The sequence below is a fragment of the Rhinoderma darwinii genome, chromosome 4, assembly GCF_050947455.1.
Source record: "Rhinoderma darwinii isolate aRhiDar2 chromosome 4, aRhiDar2.hap1, whole genome shotgun sequence".
NCBI lineage: Eukaryota > Metazoa > Chordata > Amphibia > Anura > Rhinodermatidae > Rhinoderma > Rhinoderma darwinii.
This window is the reverse complement of record NC_134690.1, coordinates 317992771-318013911: the sequence shown is the minus strand read 5'-3', so window position 1 is coordinate 318013911 and position 21141 is coordinate 317992771. Positions and strand designations below refer to the sequence as shown.

General features: G+C 40.2%; 1 protein-coding gene across 8 annotated transcripts in view; it reads right to left on the bottom strand.

The window, feature by feature from the left end:
- SLC8A1 (solute carrier family 8 member A1) overlaps positions 1 to 21141 on the bottom strand; it is a 485568-nt gene that overhangs the window by 273497 nt on the left and 190930 nt on the right. The gene's annotated exons all lie outside the window — the stretch shown is intronic.

Genomic DNA, 21141 nt, shown 5'->3' with positions numbered 1-21141 from the left:
GATTATCTCACGATGACAACCTCATTCCAAATAATGGCTGAAAATCAGACGCTGTTTTCCCTTGAAAACAGCTCTGTAATTTTCAGCCGTTTTTGATTTTGCATGTGAACATAGCCTAAGGCTAAAGATGGCTCACATAGAATGTCTATGTAAGCCGTCTATAGCCTGACAGGGAGCGCCGATCACAGCCGAAGATGCAGCGCTTCTGCACCTTTATTTCAGCGACGGCGGGGGTCTCAGCACCCAGAACCCCAGCGATGCAAATTATAACATATAAAAAGTTTGCAGAAAGTGCAGATACTATTTAAGGGCTCATGCACACTGCCGTATTATGGATTCATGTTGTACGGATCTATAATATGTTGGCTATAGCCTGCTATAAGCCAATACTGTACCACAAAAATGGAGTCACTATATTCTCCGAAGGTATTTGGAGAATATAGTGCCTCACAGTGGCACCATACAGCAGTACATGGAGAACTACAGGCCCATATGAATGTCTTATGAGGTCCATACACACTTTACCATGTGTATGAGCAATAAGTCAAAGAATAAAACAGTAGATGAATATGCACTACTCACTATAAACGCACATAGTCATGTTACTAAACTAATTTATGACTAATAAAAAAAAAACTTTGCTTGTTACAATCTAATTCCTAATAAATTATATTACACTAATAGACAATGTTCATGCTGACAGTAGAAAAGTGCTTTAGCATTTCCCTCTGTGTACTCGTCATCATGAAAAATGATCAAGCTATCAACCACAATTAAAGGTTGTGGTTAAAGAAAACGTTTCTGTCAGAAAATTAACATGTACGGTACCAAGTTTAATGTGAGAAACCAAATCTAGGTGGAAAGTCATAACATTACTATTGAAGAAGGGCACTGGAAATCTCTACTTAAAGTGGTTGATTGTCTAGAATATAGTATTTGAGAATTCTTAACCCCTTAATGACCAGCCTATTTTAAACCTTAAAGGACGAGTGTCGCGGAATATTTTTTTTTTATATCAATTTGCTTTTAGTGTTTTATTAACATTTTTTTTATTTATTTGTGTGTTTGTGTTTTACTTTTTTTTATTTTTTCACTTTTTCTTGTCCATGGGGGCTGCCATTTTTTTTTCCATCTCTGTATGTGTCAATTAACGACACATACAGACATGGAATACGGCACATACAGCCCCATAGTGAATGCGAACGGGGCCCGTTCCATCCACTATGCTGTACGCCGTCTCCCACACAGTCCAAATTGAAGGTCTTCGGCCGAGCGACATCCGGCGCCATTTTCTTGTGGACCGGTAGCCGCGGCCGGACAGTAAGATTACTACTTCCGGTCGCGGCTTCCGGACTTGTGCACTTGGAGCGGAGGTAGCAGACGGAGCGGACGGACCGGCGGCGGCAGGAGCAGGTAAGTTAGGTCTGCGTATGTACGTGTTTTACTGTGTGTTTACTACTGTATGTTAACCTACTACACTGTGTGTTAGCTCAAAAAATGGCGACACACAATTTAGGAGGTTTGACCGTTCAATCCCCTCCTTTCTCCTGGCACTAGCCAGGATAAAGGAGGGGGGATTCTGTGAGCTCACTAGAGAGAGTGAGTTTTCTCAAATTTTGCAGCATAAAGCAATGTGGTTGCTTTACCACATGCAATGCTGCAATTTTGGGAATTGCTCCATCTAGTGACCAGCACTGGGAAATGTTTTAAATTAGAATCTAATTTATAATATTTCCTGATTCGTGAAAAATTAAAAAAATTAGGACAATGTTTAAACTTATACACTAACTGTTTAACTAAAAAAAAAAAAATGACCAAGCTATTTTTTGTGTTTTTTCATCGTCGCATTCCAAGAGCTATAACTTTATTTTTGCGTTTACATAACTGTATAAGGTGTTGTTTTTTTGCGGGACAAGTTTTATTCTTTAATAGCACCGTTTTGGGGTACATATAATGTATTGATTAACTTTTATTAACTTTTTTGGGGGGTAATGGAAAAAACCCATACATTTTGCCACTCTTTTTTGTGTCTTAGATTTACACCGTTTACTGTGTGGTATAAATAACATAATAACTTTATTCAGTGGGTCATTACGATTGTGGCGATACCAAATTTATATAGATTTTTTATGTTTTACTACTTTTACACGGTAAAAACACTTTAAAAAAAAAAAATATTTGTATTTGTGTCGCCATATTTTAAGAGCCATAATTGTTTTATTTTTACGCCGATGCAGCTGTATTAGGGCTTAATTTTTGCGGGACGACTGCTAATTTTTATTGGTACCATTTTGGAGTACACGCGACTTTTTGATCACCTATATTGAAGGCAGGATGAACAGAAAACAGAAATTCTGACATTGTTTTTTATTTTATTTTTTACGGCGTTCACCGTTTGGGTTAAATAACGTAAATGTTTTATAGTTGGAGTCGTTATGGACGCGGTGATACCAAATATGTGTAATGTTTAATGTTAAAAAAAATTGTTTTTCCATATTAAAGTATTATATAAGGGAAAAAGTGGGTTTTTATTTGGGATTTTTATTTATTTATTATTAACTTTATTAAACTTTATGATAACTTTATTTTTAGTCCCACTAGGGGACTTCACTATGTGATCTTCTGATTGCTTTTATAATACACTGCAATACTTCTGTATTGCAGCGTATTATTGCCTGTCAGTGTAAGGGTATGTGCACACAATGAGAGGCTTTTACGTCTGAAAAGACAGACTGTTTTCAGGAGAAAACAGCTGCCTCGTTTCAGACGTAATTGCTCCTCCTCACATTTTGCGTGGCTTCTCTGACAGCCGTAAATTTTGAGCTGCTCTTCATTGAGTTCAATGAAGAACGGCTCAAATTACATCTGAAAGAAGTGTCCTGCACTTCTTTTGACGAGGCTGTATTTTTACGCGTCGTCGTTTGACAGCTGTCAAACGACGACGCGTAAATGACAGGTTGTCTGCACAGTACGTCGGCAAACCCATTCAAATGAATGGGCAGATGTTTGCCGACGTATTGTAGCCCTATTTTCAGACGTAAAACGAGGCATAATACGCCTCGTTTACGTCTGAAAATAGGTCGTGTGAACCCAGCCTAAAACTGACAGGCACCTGCTAGGTCATTCCTCAGGCATGGCATAGCAGGCATTCACTACAGGCAGACCTGGGGGCCTTTGTTAGGCCCCTGGCTGCCATAGAAACCATTGGTACCCTGCGATTGCAGTGTGCGGATGGGGTGAGAGAGGGAGCTCCCTCCCTCCCTCTAAAACCACTTGGATGCGGCGCTCGCTGTTGAGCGACGCATCTAAGGGTTTAAACAGGTGAGATCGATGTTCAAATTGATCCCACCCGTTAGAGCAGGTGTCCGGCTGTCTTCAGACCGCCCGACACCCGTTCTAGCCGGCACAGGACACCCGTGCTGGGCTTATGTCAGAGCGCCGTGAAAAGGCGGCGCTCTGGCATAAGTACCCTTACAGGCCGCCGTGAAAAGGCGTATTGGCGGTGAGTAATGGGTTAATAAATAAAGGGTAGTCTCCCATTCAGGACTTCCATCTATTACCCAGAATGGAGAGCGGCTACAAAAAGTGGCTCTCTTTGTAGGACCTGGCACGTCAGTGAATTAGGCTTCGTTCACATCTACGTTGTTACTCCGTTCATGGGTTCTGTCGGACCTTTCCGTCAGGGGAATCCATGAACGGAATCCAAACTAAAACAAACGTAAACCATAGGTTTCGGTTTGCATCACCATTGATTTCAATGGTGACGGAACCGGTGAAAATGGTTTCCGTTTGTCACTGTTGTGTAAGGGCTCCGTTGTTTTGACGGAATCAACTGCGCTATTGATTCTGTGTGTGACCTGTTTTTGTTTTTTTTTTGCAAGAAGTTTTTATTAGCACCATTTAATGTACCATACAATGTACTGAGAAACTTTGAAAAATATTGTGAATGGTGGAATGAAAAAACAAGTGAAATTCCTCAATTGTTTTTTGGGTTTAGTCTATATGGCTTTCACATTGCGGTAAAAATGAAATGTTAACTTTATTCTATGGGTTATTTTAAGTTTTACTACTTCTACAAAATCAAAACAATTTCTCTGTGAGGCCCTATTTTTGGTGGGCCGAATTGTAGTTTTTATTAATACCGTATTGGGGTACATATTACTTTTTGTTCACTTTTTATTCCTTTTCCAATTATGTCTATTTTTTCATTGTTTACATTTCATTAGGGGGAAAATGGGAAACTTTTTTTTCCTTTTCTTATTCTCACCAAGGGACTTGATCGTTCGATCGCTTGCACAATACACTGCAATACTTATGTATTGCAATATATTCTGCTTTTTTGCCATCTACTATTAAAATAGGAAAATAAAGATGGCAGACCTGGATTAGCGGGCCGAAGGGGTGACAGAGGGGGCCCCCTCTCCGTTTAACAACTTAGATGCAGCAGTCGCTGTTGACAAGTGGCTAAACTGTCGTGATGACAGTTATCTCCAATTCCGGCCGTTAGAGCAGTGGGTCAGTGTAATACCTATCTGACACCGCTCCATATTTCCACCTCGGGAAGGGGTAATGCCCTTGTGGCTAATGCAAACTGTATGGGGACAAACTATTGTTAATATGATTGTTTGGCCCCCATACAGTTTGCATATTGTCAGCAGCACATCAACATGATTATTTTTAGGCTGCGATCAGCCGACAAACAAGTATTTGCATGTTTGTTAGCTGATCGCTACGCTAAATACATGCCCTGTTTCTTACTAACGCTTGTTCAGCAAATTATCGGCCGTTTAACTGGACCTTTATCGTCCGAGACCCTTTTAACAAAAAGAGATTGTCTAAAATCTACAAGCCCTTTAAAAAAAAAAAAAAGCATAAACTGTCTGGGACACTTAAAGGGAACCCGTCACCAGCATTTCACCTATTAAACCAGCACTACCAGGTGGTAGTGGGTGAAAAATAATTTCTATATAACCTAGAATTGTTTTCTTAGTCGGCTCTATAGCTTTAGTATTTAGCTTTTTAGTGTTCCCACACAGTATGCAAATGAGCATAAAAGAGTCATATCTTCGTTTGAAAAGAGTCAAATCTTCATTTGAAAAGAGTCATATCTTCATTCCTCAAGTCTTTCCGAGTTTACCCCGCCTCCTTACTTTTGATTGACAGCTCCACGCCGTTCCCCAGCACACAAAATCCCGCGCTTGTGCATTGATGTCCTATTCTGGTGTGTGTGCACAAAGGGACACCGGATTATTACGATAAAAGGTGCGAAATGTTTACAGACCGTTATTTACAGTCGGAGGAGGAGTTTAGAAGAGGTGATAACGGCAATGAACTTTTTATAGCAGCGGGCAGTGAGGGATAAGTCAAGTTCAATTGGTGAAATGCTGGTGACAGGTTCCCTTTAATGGGTGCTTAAAAGATCGTTACACATAGCTAAGTTGCTAATACACAAGAATAAGATACAAAATACATGCTCTGAGACTAGTAAGGCCTTATACACAAGAGCATATTTAGAGTTTGCATGCAGTTATTTTCTTATGTTTAAATGTTTGTATTCCCGTACACATTTTACCTAATTGAAAAACACAGCATGTTCCATCGGATGCTGCATATCGGGCCAACTCTAGAAGAATTTATATTTTTTACCTGTAGAGAAAAACTTGATCCGTGATATAGAACCTCACTCAAAACTAAGCAGCAGTAATACGTATTACGAGTCAAAATATGCTCGTTCTTGGCATGAGACCTAACCCTGATATACATAGTGAAGAAACTCAGCTCACATCATCCTGTCTACGGTGGTCATTTTGATGAAGTTGTCAACCTAAAATGATAATTTATCAGTTCTAGCCTTCCACAGCTGTTATTAAATACATTGCTGTATGTTTTTTACTTCTTTTGGTTTGACAGTCAGAGCCGGCCTTAGGAGTGTGCGACCTGCACAGGACGCACACCTCCTGAGTAAAGGGTGTTACTAGCGCCGGGCATCCGATGCAGAAATTAAAGCCCCCAATGTTTGGCCCGATGCCCTGGGCGGCTGCCACATTCAATTGTATCTGCATGCTCAGGAGGCAGATACTTTTGAATGCTGTGGCGGAGCAGGGATCTACAGAGGGCACTGTGTGGCACTATCTACAGCAGGGTGGCACTACCTACAGAGGGCACAGGGTGGAACTATCTACAGTGGGCACTGTGTAACACTATCTATGGGGTGTGGCACTATCTACAAGGGGCTTTGTGGTACTATCTACAGGGAGGTGTATGGCACTATCTACAAGGGGGGTCTGTGCCACTTTGTAGAGGGACGTGTGCGGCAGTATCTACAGGGTGCACTGTGTGTCGCACTATCTACTGAGGGCACTGTGTGTCACTATCTACTGAGGGAACTGTGTGGCACTATCTACAGAGGGAACGGTGTGGCACTATCTACAGAGGGAACTGTGTGGCACTATCTACAGGGGGTGGCACTATCTACACGTGTCTTTAATTAGAGTCAGCAGACATAACTTTGCTTGGGACCCCAGAAATGCCAAATCTGCCCCTGAGGGTAAGTACACGGATATTGACTACTTAGACCCTGTACCTAAGCCTATTATATATGTTTCTGTATGCTGAGCCGCTGTATCTAAGCCTATCGTGTGCCACTGTATGCTGAGCTGATGTGTTTAATCTTAGCATGTGTGATAATGTTTGCTGAGACAATGTATTTAATTCTTTCAAGTGGTGTAGCTATATAGGACGTAGTCTTGAAGATATGCTGTCTACGAGCTATATATATATATATATATATATATATATATATATATATATATATATATTCATTTTTTTGGGGGGTAAACATATATCTTGGGGATTGTGCCCCTGATCTTTTAAGACCCTAGCAACTCCACTGAGGCGCTGTCACTGACAATAAACAGGCTGCTCGATGCTTCCACATATTTCTGTATATAGTATATAGCGGTAGATATATAGATATAAGACACATTGGCTCAGCAGACAGTATTCCGCATAATAGGATTAGATACAGCGGCTCAGGAGACAGTATCACCCATGATAGGCTTAGATATAGGGCCACAGCAGTCAGTACCACACATAATAGGTTTAGATACAGTACCCAATCAATCAGTATCACGAATGATAGGCTTACATACAGGGCACCAGCAGTCAGTATCCATATACTTATCCTCCCCGGTCCTGAGTCAGGTCCTCTTCAGACAAAGCGCTGGATTCTGATGCCATTCAGTGTCACAACGTTATGTGTGCCACGCATACAATGTTTTGACACCGGAAGCTGAAGAGTACGCAACTTAGAAGAAAGAGGACTTGACTCAGGAGCAAGGAGGGTAAGTATAGAGAGATGTTGCTGTAGTACCAGGGGCCCATGTAGATTACTACATAGGCCCCAGTTACTACAGTAACTGTAGACAGACACGGTGCGCGGGGGGCGTAGGTTTCCCTGGCTTCAGAGCCCAGTCGCAACTGTGACTATTGCGGACTCTACAGCTACGCCACTAGTGGAAGGTATGTATTATGAGAGGGGGTGCCAAAACAATCCTGACAGGGCGCTCTGTAGCCTATCCCTGCTGACAGTTATAAAAATTATAGCTGCTAACTAACTTTTGTAAGTGATTTCTACAGATAACCATGTATACAAATTGGCTCAATAACAGATCCTGTGCACTCACAGATTTAACCTACTGGATCTATAACTCCATATCATTTTGTGAACCTTAGCATCAGTAATAATACATCACATGTGTTTTTAGACGTTTACAACTTAGGGAACAAACTGCTCCATTAGCCACACCACAATTCCTTCACCAAACCAAAAATGGGCAAAATCACTGGCCCAAGTAGAAAGAATGTGACCGATGTTCTTAAAGTATATTGAGCAATGAATCAGATAATACAAGTGGATGGAGTAACATTTCAGTTAGAAACATAGACCTAAACCAAGATAATAGTCCCTTGACAATTTTGACATCCTGACTCATGACTTCTAGTCTGATCTGTCATATTTTAGTTGTCTACATTGTTATAGGGTCTTCTGCTGCTGGTGGTGGCTGCCATTATCACTGTATTCTTACATTTACTTCATATAATATATAGTACAGCCTTTGTGTTACTTGATATTATGCTTAAAGTCATGCGGTAACTTCATACCAAGCATGCACAAGAAAAGACGCACAACAAATGAGTGACCAGCAGAGAATTAATGGCTTCCACATAGGTAGCCTGCAAAAATGCTTTCAGATCTAACCTACCAACATAAAGACAGGTTTGTGAACACAGTAATAGAGGTGTGGTGAAAGGGCAGTAGAAAACATGACCTAGAAAAGTTTTGTAATCTGAAAACCAATCATGTAATGAGTGCCCGTCTCACCCACCGCCTTACCTATAAAATGACATATATAGTAATTATGACTGCGCTACCTCCCTCTCCTCCCATTGCTAAGTATAGCCAGATGTCAGATTTGCTAAGAATTTACAATATCTGGAAATTTCACTGAGTGACCTCTTGTTACTATTAGAATCTCTTAAGAGTCGCCACAAAGGGCAAACACATTATTTCAGCTAAAGCACAGGCAAAGCTTTTAACCATGTTCTGCGACAATTTAGAAATATTTATACAATTCAAGATACCTTTAATGTACTTGCAAATGCATACCCATAGCCTAGGCAGCAGGCCAAGTCCCTGAAGGCGAGCAATGCATACATTTCACAAAGCTTGTCATGTGTGTGTTTCTAATAAAGTATATCATTTATATTATTTTCCATTAAGCAGGTCCTGAAATAGGAAAGGTCTTGAAAGCAGGCATGTCAAACTGCAGAAGAATTTTGAGATGCCAACCTGATGCCCGTGTGCACTGCTGACTAAACTTCCACAGGATGATTTGAAGCCACGATTTATATATAAGAAAACAGTTGCAAGGATCCTAGAATTTGGCGTGAAGGAATAAATACTTAAAATAAAAACGATGAAGCATTGCTAAGGTTTTCCACCCTCACCAAAGAAGTCACTAATCCCCTCTGATCAAATACCATGTCCATAGAGCCTGTATGGTGGCACACAGAGTCACAACAGTCCGTATTATAATATTCTCCCTAAAGAAGCACTGGGAAATCCCTGCATAATATGGCATGTGACAATGTTTGCATATGAATCCGTAAAACAAAAACTCTGTGTGTCCCAGTATGAAATCAAGGAATTGCAGCGTTGTTTTTCCGCATTGTGGAAATTGTGATTAATTGTGAAACAGTACACCTTTGGGGTAATTTTGTATTTTTATTATTGAAATACATTTAGTGATTAAAATCAATTTTGTAATGTACTTTTAATTTAAAAATAAATAAATCACCCTTTCACTTTTGCAGCTTCTATGTATCAGAGTACATAGAAGCTGCAGAAAGCCGATCTGATCCGTCAATGAGTTGCATGATTGGCTTAGCTGACACAGAATCCTGTGTGCTACTAAGCTATTTTCTAAGCTCAATTCTGCTAAAGTGGATCCACTTGAACTTGATCAGAATTGAGCTTAGAAAATCACTCAGGAGCACACAGGAGCCTGAGCCAGCCGATCTATCAGTGCAGCTCACTGACAGCTGCGGAAGTGAAACAGTCAATTTTTTTTAAAATAAATGTACATTACAAAAAACACTAAATCAAAGTTTTTCAATAAAAAACCCAAAGGTGTCTTTACGGGTTTTTTTTGGGCCGGTAATGAGCCATAACCTAAAGTTCATGGTACAATTTGCCATTACAAAAAGTGTGGATTTCTCTTTTTTTTGCCTACTCTATTTGGCATTATTTGTCTGTGCAGTTATAAATGTATGCAATGCTACAGTCCAAATAGACAACCGATATGTTGGGCAACTGATGGTTTGTTCAACTAGCATAAGTCAAAACCTATAAACACAGAACCCAGTTAACCCTCCTACGGGGTTAACTGCAGACACATCTGAATCTATAAGTTCTGAGTGGTTTAGGCCTTACCGCAAAATGTGGCTTTTACCTATATAATCGGATTAGTATATGTTGTTTTAGACCTAAATAAGCGGAGAGTGCAATAGGCACAGCAATACATGTGTATTTTTTTTATGCTGTCCACCAGTTATAATTGGCCCATATTAATAATAGTCTTATATTACTGTACTGTAGCCATAATGGCCCTTCACACTGTTAAACACTTAAGAATTGTTGAAAGAAAACAGTAACAACTATTAAGAAGGAATGAAAATGGTAACAACAGAAGTTATCTTGAGATGAAAAGATAACATAAGAAGTAGGCGAGAGATCACTATTGTATTAATGATGGATAAGCCACTACACTGTACTATATGTTACGCAACAATAGTAGAATGCAGAAAATATTTCCACATGTCACAAATTTGCAGAAGAATGTGATACTTTTTTAGGTTGTGTTAATTTGCGTTTTTTGCCAAAATTTTTGCAACTTTGTGGCAAAAAAAACACAGGCATTGCTTACCTCCATTACTAAAGGGGTTTCCCCAGTAAACCCTTCCATGGCATATTATCTGTATAGTCCATATACATGTGATCAGTAGGGGTCTGACTGCTGGACCTCCCAGCAATCCAGAATACAGCGGTGCCCAATTCTCATAATCCAGCAGAGAGGTAGTTGGCCATAGCCTCACTTCCTATAATAAATACTGCAGAACTTGTTCACTCCATGAGGCCAGAAAAGCAAGCATTACAGCTAAATAAATGTAACTAGAATGACGCTTATTTAAAGGCTTTATTGGCCTATGCAAATTAGCCACGTGCTCTTTACCTGAACTTTACACCATAGTTCTTCCCCAGACTGCAGAGTCAGCAGACATAGTAACCTGTGTAGTCACTTACTCCAGTCCCATGTGGGCTATTTGCTATAACTACATCATTAGATACCTGCCACATTGCATAGCTAAGAAAAAAACAAAGAAGTTCTGGCTCTCAGAATATGGCGATGCAAAATCTGTAGTGTTCCAAAAGCGGATAAGATTGGGCACCATTTATCAGTGCGACACTGGCCACATATCTGCGGATTATTATTACTTAATTACCTCATTATTATACCCTCTTATTATGCCCTGATGTTCTCCGCACAGATTACATATGCCCCCACATTATAAACTGAAATAGCAGCAACACCCCAAACAGAGCTACTACCAAGCTAAATCTGCGCTCCAAAAGCCAAATGCCGCTCCCTCCGTTCTGAGCCCTGCAGCGTACCCAAACAGCGGTTTACGTCCACAGATATGGAAACACCATACCCGGGAGAACACCGTTAATATTTTATGAGGTATTTGTTATCAGTGGCACAAACTGGGCATAACATATAGTGCACAAAAATGGCATATCAGTGGAAAATTGCAATTTTTACTCTGCCCCAGACGCTGCACATTAACCCTGTCGCGCACCACGACTTAATAGCATGTCGTGGTGTGGGGGGTGATGTATGGAGCGGGCTCACGTGCTGAGCCTGCGCCATACGCTGCGGGTGTCAGCTGTGTTTTACAGCTGACACCCGGGACTAACGGACAGGAACAGCGATCGCGCTGTTACAGGGGCCTGTAAAAATGACAATATACTGCAATACATTAGTATGGCAGTGTATTGTACCAGCTATCTACTGATTGGGGGGACTAATAAAATGTGTAAAAACAAAAGTAAATTATTATTAGTGAAAAAAATTAAATAAATATTTAAAGTCCAAAAAAAAAAAAACTTTTCACATTTTTTCTCTAAAGTAATGTAAAAAAAATACACAAAATTGGTATCGCTGTGTCTGTAAAAGTCCAAACTATTAGAATATACCATTATTTAACTCGCACGGTGAACGCCGTGAAAAATAAAGAATTTAAAACGGCAAAATCGCTGTTTTTTGGTCACCTTGGCTCTACCAAAAAATGTAATAAAAAGTGCTCAAAAAATTGTATGTATGAAAAAATGGTACCACAGCTCGTTTCACAAAAAAATAAGCCCTCACACCACTCTATTGACGGAAAAATAAAAAAGTTATGGCTCTTGGAAAGCGGGAAGGGAAAAAGAAAAAATGGATCAGTCCGGAAAGGGTTAATTACTTTCTAATGAATAAACATTTGTGACCACATGTGGGGTATTGCCGTACTCGGGAGAAATAGCTTTACGAATGTTGTGTGCTTTTTCCTCCTTTATCCTTTGTGAAATTGAGAAAATTCAACATTTTAGTGGAAATAATGTTAATATTCATTTTCACGGCCTAATTCTAATAAATTCTGAAAAAGACCTGTGGGGTCTAAATGCTCACTATACCCCTAGATCGATTCCTTAAGTCACTTTTGTGTGGTTTCCACTGTTTTGGTCTCTCAGGGGCTTTGCAAATTCTACATGACACCCGTAAACCATTTCACCTAAATTTGATCTCCAAAAGCCAAATAGCGCTCCTTCCCTTCTAAGCCCCGCTGTGGGTCCAAACAGCGGTTTATTACCACATATAACATATTTACGTAATCGGGAGAAATTGTTTTACAAATGTTGGGGTGCTTTTTATCCTTTATTCCTTGTAAAAATTTAAAATGTCTATGTTTTTTCAGAAAAAAGTAGATTTTTACCTTTACAGACTAATTCCAATGAATTCAGCAAAACAACTGTGGAGTCAAAATGCTAACTTTACCCCCAGACAAATTCCTTGAGGGGTGTAGTTTACAAAATGGGGTCACTTTTGGGGGGTTTCACTGTTTTGGTCCCTCCAGTGCATTGCAAACGTGGCACAGCACTATTTCAGCAAAATCAGAAATCCAAATGGTGCTCCTTCTCTTCTGTGCCCTGCTGTGGATCCAAACAGCCGTTTATTACCACATAAGGGGTATTGCTATAATCGGAAGAAATTGCTTTACATATGTTGGGGTGTATTTTCTACATTATTCCTTGTCAAAAAAATTAAAAAATTAGTTTTTTCATAAAAAAAGCAGATTTTCATCTTCACATACTAATTCAAATAAACTTAGCAAAAAAACTGTGGGTTCAAAATGCTAACTATACCCCTAGATAAATTCCTTGAGGGGTGTAGTTTCCAAAATGGGGTCACTTGGGGTCTTTAATGGTTTGGCACCACAAGACCTCTTCAAACCTGACATGGTGCCTAAAATATATTCTAAAAAAAGGAGGCACCAAAATCCACTAGGTTCTCTTTTGCTTCTGAGGCTGATGCTTCAGTCCATTAGAACAATAGGGCCACATGTGGGATATTTCTAAATAATACAGACTCTGGGAGATAAATATTGAGTTGCATTTCTCGGGTGAAACCTTCTGTGGTACAGAAAAAAATGTATTACAAAATAATTTTGCCCAAAAAAATGAAATTTCACCTCTACTCTGCTTTAATTCCTGTGAAATGCCTAAAGGGTTAAACCACTTTCTGAATGCTGTTTTGAATACTTTGAGGGGTGCAGTTTTCAAAATGGTGTGATTTATGGGGACTTCCTAATATATAAGGCCCTCAAAGCCACTTCAGAACTGAACTGGCCCCTGTAAAAATAGCCTTTTGAAATTTTCTTGAAAATATGAGAAATTGCTGCTAAAGTTCTAAGTCTTGTAACGTCCTAGAAAAATAAAAGAATGTTCAAAAAACGATGCAAACATAAAGTAGACATATGGGAAATGTTAACTAGTAACTATTTTGTGTGGTATTACTATCTGTTTTACAAGCAGATACATTTACATTTCGAAAAATGCTAATTTTTGCTAATTTTCTCGGTGTCTTGGTGTTTTTTTACAAATAAATATTGAATTTATCCAAATTTTTTCACTAACATAAAGTACAATATGTCACGAGAAAACAATCTCAGAATCGCTTGGATAGGCAAAAGCATTCCGAAGTTATTACCACGTAAAGTGACACATGTCAGATTTGAAAAATCGGCTTCGTCCTGAAGTCCAAAACAGGCTTAGTCCTGAAGGGGTTAAATCTCTACTTTCTACACAATAGGTGATTTATATAGAAACTTGGGCAATAGAAAAGTGCTGTAGTTGCCCTTACCTACTATTCTGGCTACTGCTTTTATTTTCTTATAGCCCACTGAGAAATAAGATCTCAAATCTGATATGTTGCTATGAGCAGCTCCTTCACTTTTCCATTGCACTAGTTTTTACAAGGGTCCCCGAGTATATCCCCCTAGTCTTCTTCTCAGTACACGGATAGGACATAGTGTAACTGTAACAATCTTCCTTGTTTCTGCACATTTCCCCTCTTGTCTTGAATGCTTTGACGGTGAAGCGACATGATATCTTGTGCAGTTTACTCATGCTTCTCAAATCGCATGCTTCCTGTGACCACTTCTGTATATATATGTAGACCATATGTAAAGAAATGGTGTTTATCCAAGAATACTCAAAGTGGTAACCTAAACTACTGCATCCTGGAGAATACAACTCAAACTATGGCCGACGTCATTAAGTAGCTTCATATGTAGTAGATATCAAACCACTTCATGCGAGAGTTGGAACCAGCAGCGAATTCTGCTCAACATTAGATGAGAATCTATGGATACTGGAATTTATAAAATAAAAGGGGTTGTTCCACCAAGCCTGTTAAGAATAATAAGATAAATCAGCAGTCTAATGTTATAAAATGTTAAACTGAATGTCGAAACCTAGTTTTGCTGCTTCTTTACATCTAAGGCTAAGTTCACACTACCGTTACTATTAGTTTACCTCTTTTCCGTCAGCAGAAGGGAGGATCGATACATTAAACGGAAAGCAACGGTTCCGTTAGAATTAGCATTGATTTCAATGGTAATTCTTTCGTATCAGTTGCTTTCCGTTTGTGTCCGTTCGCTAGGTTTCCCGTTTTTTTGAACGGTAGTAAAAGTGCAGTCTGCAGAACTTTTATTTCCGTTCAAAAAACGGAAACCTAGCGTACGGAGAAAAACAGAAAGCAACTGATACAAAAGAATTACCATTGAAATCAATGGTAATTCTAACGGAACCCTTGCTTTCCGTTTAATGTATCGATCCTCTCGTTCTCTGACGGAAGGGAGGTAAACGTATAGTAACGCTAGTGTGAAAGAAGCCTAACAGCGCCGGTTCACATCAGTGTTCGCTTTTCGTTCAGGGTTTCCGTCTGAGGTTTCCGTCGTGGAACGCCGCAACGAAAACCACAGGTGATATCAATGGTGACCGAAAAAAATGCTAATCGTTCCAGCAGGTTTCCGTTTTTTTGGACTGAACTAATAGCGCAGTCGACTGACGGAACCCCTAAACGGAAAGCGAACACTGATGTGAACCGGCCCTTAACCCTCTTCGTTCTCCGGTCCGTTTGTGTTCTGTGGACCGCAGCAACACCATGCCACTTGACCATCTGGCCTCTCTATTTCCCAGTAGTACAGGGTGGGCCATTTATATGGATACACCTAAATAAAATGGGAATGGTTGGTGATATTAACTTCCTGTTTGTGGCACATTAGTATATGGGAGGGGGGAAACTTTTCAAGCTGGGCGTTGACCATGGCGGCCATTTTAAAGTCGGACATTTTGTATCCAACTTTAGTTTTTTCAATGGGAAGAGGGTCATGTGACACATCAAACTTATCGAGAATTTCACAAGAAAAACAATGATGTGCTTGGTTTTAATGTTACTTTATTCTTTCATGAGTTATTTCATTTTCTGACCACTTATAAAATGTGTTCAAAGTGCTGCCCATTGTGTTGGATTGTCAATGCAACCCTCTTCTCCCACTCTTCACACACTGATAGCAACACCGCAGAAGAAATGCTAGCACAGGCTTCCAATATCCGTAGTTTCAGTTGCTGCACATCTCGTATCTTCACAGCATAGACAATTGCCTTCAGATGACCCCAAAGTTAAAAGTCTAAGGGGGTCAGATCGGGAGACCTAGGGGGCCATTCAACTGGCCCACGACGACCAATCCACTTTCCAGGAAACTGTTCATCTAGGAATGCTCGGACCTGACACCCATAATGTGGTGGTGCACCATCTTGCTGGAAAAACCCAGGGAACGTGCCAGCTTCAGTGCATAAAGAGGGAAACACATCATCATGTAGCAATCATGTAGCTGGCACGTTCCCTGAGTTTTTCCAGCAAGATGGTGCACCACCACATTATGGGTGTCAGGTCCGAGCATTCCTAGAATCCTTGTCGAATTGGCCAATGTGTAGCTACCTCTACAGGGGAAATGTAAAGGCAGCTTAAACTTTCACCTGCAAGAGCAGCCTGTTGTACACATTTTTCGGGAGTTTAAAAAATTAACCTGACAGTAGGAAACATGATAAAATAAAAAAATAACCAATGCCCACTTGTTAACTCCACTGACGCTCTAGTGGTCACCGCCGGTCTTTGTTTACTTTGCTGCATCGATGATGTGCCATACAGTCACGTGACCGCTGCAGCCAATCACTAGCCTTAACGGTGACGCTTGCATGTACAGAACGAGACTGCTGTGGCCAGTGAATGGATGCAGTTGTCAGGTGGGTGTTAGAATGTCAACACTGCAAGACAGGAAAACTAAGACTGGTGGGGGCCACTGAAATTTCGGTGCTGGAGCGGCAGGTCATTTAATAGGTGAGTAATGGTTATTTTAATTATTTTTTAACTCATTTCCTACTGTCAGGCTAATGTTTCAGACCCCTTTAACACTACGGCCAAACTTCTAATTTCATGAATTTCAGCAAAAATCAATATCGAGAAATCTGGGCATTTTCTTTTCCATAAATATGAAATTGCTTTAAAAAATGTAAAGAATGTTGCACTGCTGGTTTAGTAAGAAGTATCAGTCCCAACATACAGTTAAGTTTTCCATGATTGGTGGGGGTCCAGCCCTCATTACCCAAACTGATTTATTTACTGTTCCGCAGCATTGACTCATTGTCTCACTGCAGCAGAAACAAGGCTGCAGTTCCTTTACTGCAGCACCTGATATAGCGCCACTATCATCCGAGTGGATGTGCCTGGTACTGCAGCTCAGTACCAGTCACAGCTGAATGGACATGTTTCTGTTAATTGTGGGAGTATGTGGGGTTTGACACATTGATGTCCAATCTTAAAAATAAGCTATCAATGTTATATCTTGGAAAAACATTATGATTTGCACAAATGCCAGTGGCTGCTTCTACCACTAGGGGGCCCAAATCCATGCACTTCTATGTATGGTTTTTATTGATCTAAATAAACACACGCATACAGATGTAGCACTCTTTATCTTGACGCATTAATGCATTAACTACACAGTGGCAAGAAACATTAACTTGACTCTTTTGTTGTGTGATATCACGCTGCAGCAAGTTATCAGAGTCAAGATAAACTTGGCTACATCTGTACTGTATTTGTAGTAAGAATTCAACTAAATCCAGTCACTGGAGTCACATCCCAAACATGTATAATTTCACTTGTGTGTAGATACCAAATTTGGAAATTCTAAATTTCTACAGTAAAAAAAGAGTTGGCATGATGAAATAAATAAAAATGATTAAAAAAAAACACATGTTCTAGATTAATACCAATATATCCTGCTCTGCTTATGTCTAAAGACTCTTAGTATAAAAAGGGAGTCCCTGTGTTTGGTCTCTTGGTTGTAATTTACAACAAGAATGTCTGTTTTTTACATACAAGGAGTCAGGCGAATGACACACAAAATACACTAAGCTTGTTGCACAGCAACTAATCTTGCATCCTGAGGGGCGCAAAAGAAATACAGTATGCATCTTACGTTTGCTCTCTTCACTTTATATACTGTGCCAACATAAAATTCATCCCATGTTAAGTCACCCTCCCCATCTGCTACATACACTTCCAATTGCAGTATTTCCAAGAACAGAATGTATAACTCATAAATAGCTAAGACAAACTAAAAAAGCTACAGGGGATAGGAAAATGTAGCAGAACTGTGCTTGTCAATGTAGCAGAGCTGAGTACTTCTCAGTGGGTTATCACGACACACAAAAGAAACAGATAAAAAGCAAAGTATACGAAGGTATAACAAGGCTTTCCTTTGGGGCAATGATTCAGCTCGCTGCCCTAGCTCTGTATCTAAATACCCTGGGCAAAACTGAATGGCTAGTTGGTGCCCATCCACCCAGCCCTATGGAATATGCTATTAAGAAAGGGTTCCCAGTGTTAACTATTTTCCCGTATTGTAATTCTTACTTTGGGGTTTCTCTTTCTAAACCTGACGGAAGCAGCAGTTCCCAAGTGTAACAACTATTCCCACAAGTCTTCTTGATCATTCACTACTAACAGAAAAAAAGGGCATTCATTTCAGGGTATAACAAAGTAATTAAGGTTAGCCAGCGGAGGTCAGTTTATTTTCAGGGGGGGGATCTTAAAGTAATATAATAGTCAGCTATGCAGAGAGATTTCAAAATATTGGGGTACTGAATAATCTTACTGCAAAAATAGTGGAAACCAATCAGATTGATCATGAACATTTTGAAATGTATGCAGGAATTGGATTGGCTCCACCAGACATCTCCAGTATAAAACGGTCTGATTGAGTTTCCTGTGCTTTAAAACCGAGTTTCATGTAGTTAAATATAACATTAGAATTATAATTGTGTAACATATTTATTACTTGATGTCAAAATTTACTTTCCGGGAACAATTTAAAATTAAATGCAATGAGATATGTTTATTAAGTCGGTTAAAAGACCACTCTAAGCAAAATTGATGGTATGCCTAGCGGGATAAAACTGATACTCTGAGTTATGGGTCTGAGTCGGCGTTGCATGGCACAGAGATTCAAAGAACCCCAAAGAGGGAATCCCTGTCATGCGCTGCTCTCTCAGGCCCTGCACTAGGCCTAGCTACGTTTATACGTTTCTTGCCTGGAATGTTCCCTTTAAAGAGGCTCTGTCACCAGATTATCAAATCCCTATCTCCTACTGAATGTGATCGGCGCTGCAATGTAGATAACAGCAAAGTTTTTTGTTTTTTTTAAAAACTATCATTTTTGCCCAAGTTATGAGCAATTTTATATTTATGCAAATGAGCTTTTCAATGGACAACTTGGCGTGTTTTCTCGTTTTACCAACTGGGCGTCTATTGTGTTTTTACCAACTGGGCGTCTATTGTGTTTTTACCAACTGGGCGTTGTGAATAGAAGTGTATGAAGCTGACAAGTCAGCATCATACACTTCTCATCGTTCCCACCCAGCTTCTTTCACTGCAGACACACAGCGAGACGTCACCCACAGATCCTTCAACCTTGTCGTCGGACAAAGAAGATAAATCGGCTCTAGGCGTCCAAAAGGTTAATATGTTCGTCTCTAGGGAGTTTACTATGCTTACCTGCACATGGTGATGCTGCTGCAAATTCAACTGTACCCTCTGACGCCTGGAGCTGATGTGTCTTCTCTCTTCCGACGCCAAGGTTGAAGGACCTGTGGGTGACGTCACACTGTGTGTCTGCAGTGAAAGCTAGGTGGGAAGGATGAGGTCACCCACAGGTCCTTCAACCTTGACGTCGGAAGAGAGAAGACACATCAGCTACAGGCGTCAGAGGGTACAGTTGAATCTGCAGCAGCATCACCATGTGCAGGTAAGCATAGTAAACTCCCTAGAGACGAGCATATTACCCTCTCGGACGCCTGGCGCCCATGTATCTTCTCTGTCCGACGCCAAGGTTGAAGGACCTGTGGGTGACGTCACGCTGTGTGTCTGCAGTGAAAAAAGCTGGGTGGGAACGATGAGAAGTGCATGATGCTGATTTGTCAGCGTCATACACTTCTATTCACAACGCCCAGATAGTAAAAACACAATACACGCCCAGTTGGTAAAAACAGAATACACGCCCAGTTGGTAAAAACACAATACACGCCCAGTTGGTAAAACGAGAAAACACACCCAGTTGTCCATTGAAAAGCTCATTTGCATAAATATAAAATTGCTCATAACTTGGGCAAAAATGATTGTTTTTAAAAAAAAGAACAACTTTGCTGTTATCTACATTGCAGCGCCGATCACATTCAATAGGAGATAGGGATTTGATAATCTGGTGACAGAGCCTCTTTAAAACCACTAACCATACAGTCCAAAATAAATAAGTCCACTCTGGTGACAACAGATATCTGCACAAATCTCAAAGGGGTGTTTTTTCATCTGCTATGGCTACTTTTTATATGACCAAGCTGACTCAGATCTTAGGCTTCGTTCACATCTGTGCTAGGGTCCCGTTCCGACTGAGCTTTCCGTCGGAACAGGACCCTGATTGACATAAACGGAATCCAAAGGTTTCCGTTTCCATCACCATTGATTTCAATGGTGACGGATCCGGTGCCAATGGTTTCCGTTTGTCTCAGTTGTGCAGGGGTTTTGACGGAATCAATAGCGTAGTCGACTACGGTATTCATCCTGTCAAAACGATGGAACCCCTGCACAACTGAGACAAACGGAAACCATTGGCACCGGATCCGTCACCATTGAAATCAATCAGGAAAGCTCCGACCGATTGTCGGAACGGGACCCTAGCCAGATGTGAACGAAGTCTTAGCGCTTAATGCATGGTCCAAGAAAAATAACTATACTCTGGCATAAGGATGGTTCATGTGGCCATTCAGTTGTGATGGAAATCAGCCTGAGAACATACATTATATTTCATTATAGTCAGTGTGCATTATGCATGTAATCTCTGTGGTTATCTATGTACAATAGTATGTTTCATTCATGTATGAATTATTTATAAATAACAATGAAAACCTATTATAGACTATCCTGCCTAGCACAGTACCTCCTAGAAACAGGTTATACATGCAAGGTTACAAGAAAAAGACTCCGTCTTGAAATGGAACACGAGATTCTTCCAATATTCTGCAAATTTTACTTAATTGAGCTCATAATATGCGGAATTTATGGCAACCCAGCCCACAGGACCCCGGCATTAATATAAATGTAATGTTTCCCCCACATCACAATGACAACTGTTCCCTTTCACACAATGAAATTCAGCGTCAGCAATGATTTCACTTCTCCTTTTAAAGCAGAAACAATATTGTGAGATCAGACCTCCCAGCTTCCCATCTGCCAAACCCGGCTTCTTTTTTCTTTTACAAACCCAAAGAGACAAGGTCATTTCCTATTTTACTGTCCTCCAGCAAACACAACAATCAGTTTTCTAAAGCTACAACGTATCATTACATTTGTGCGATTG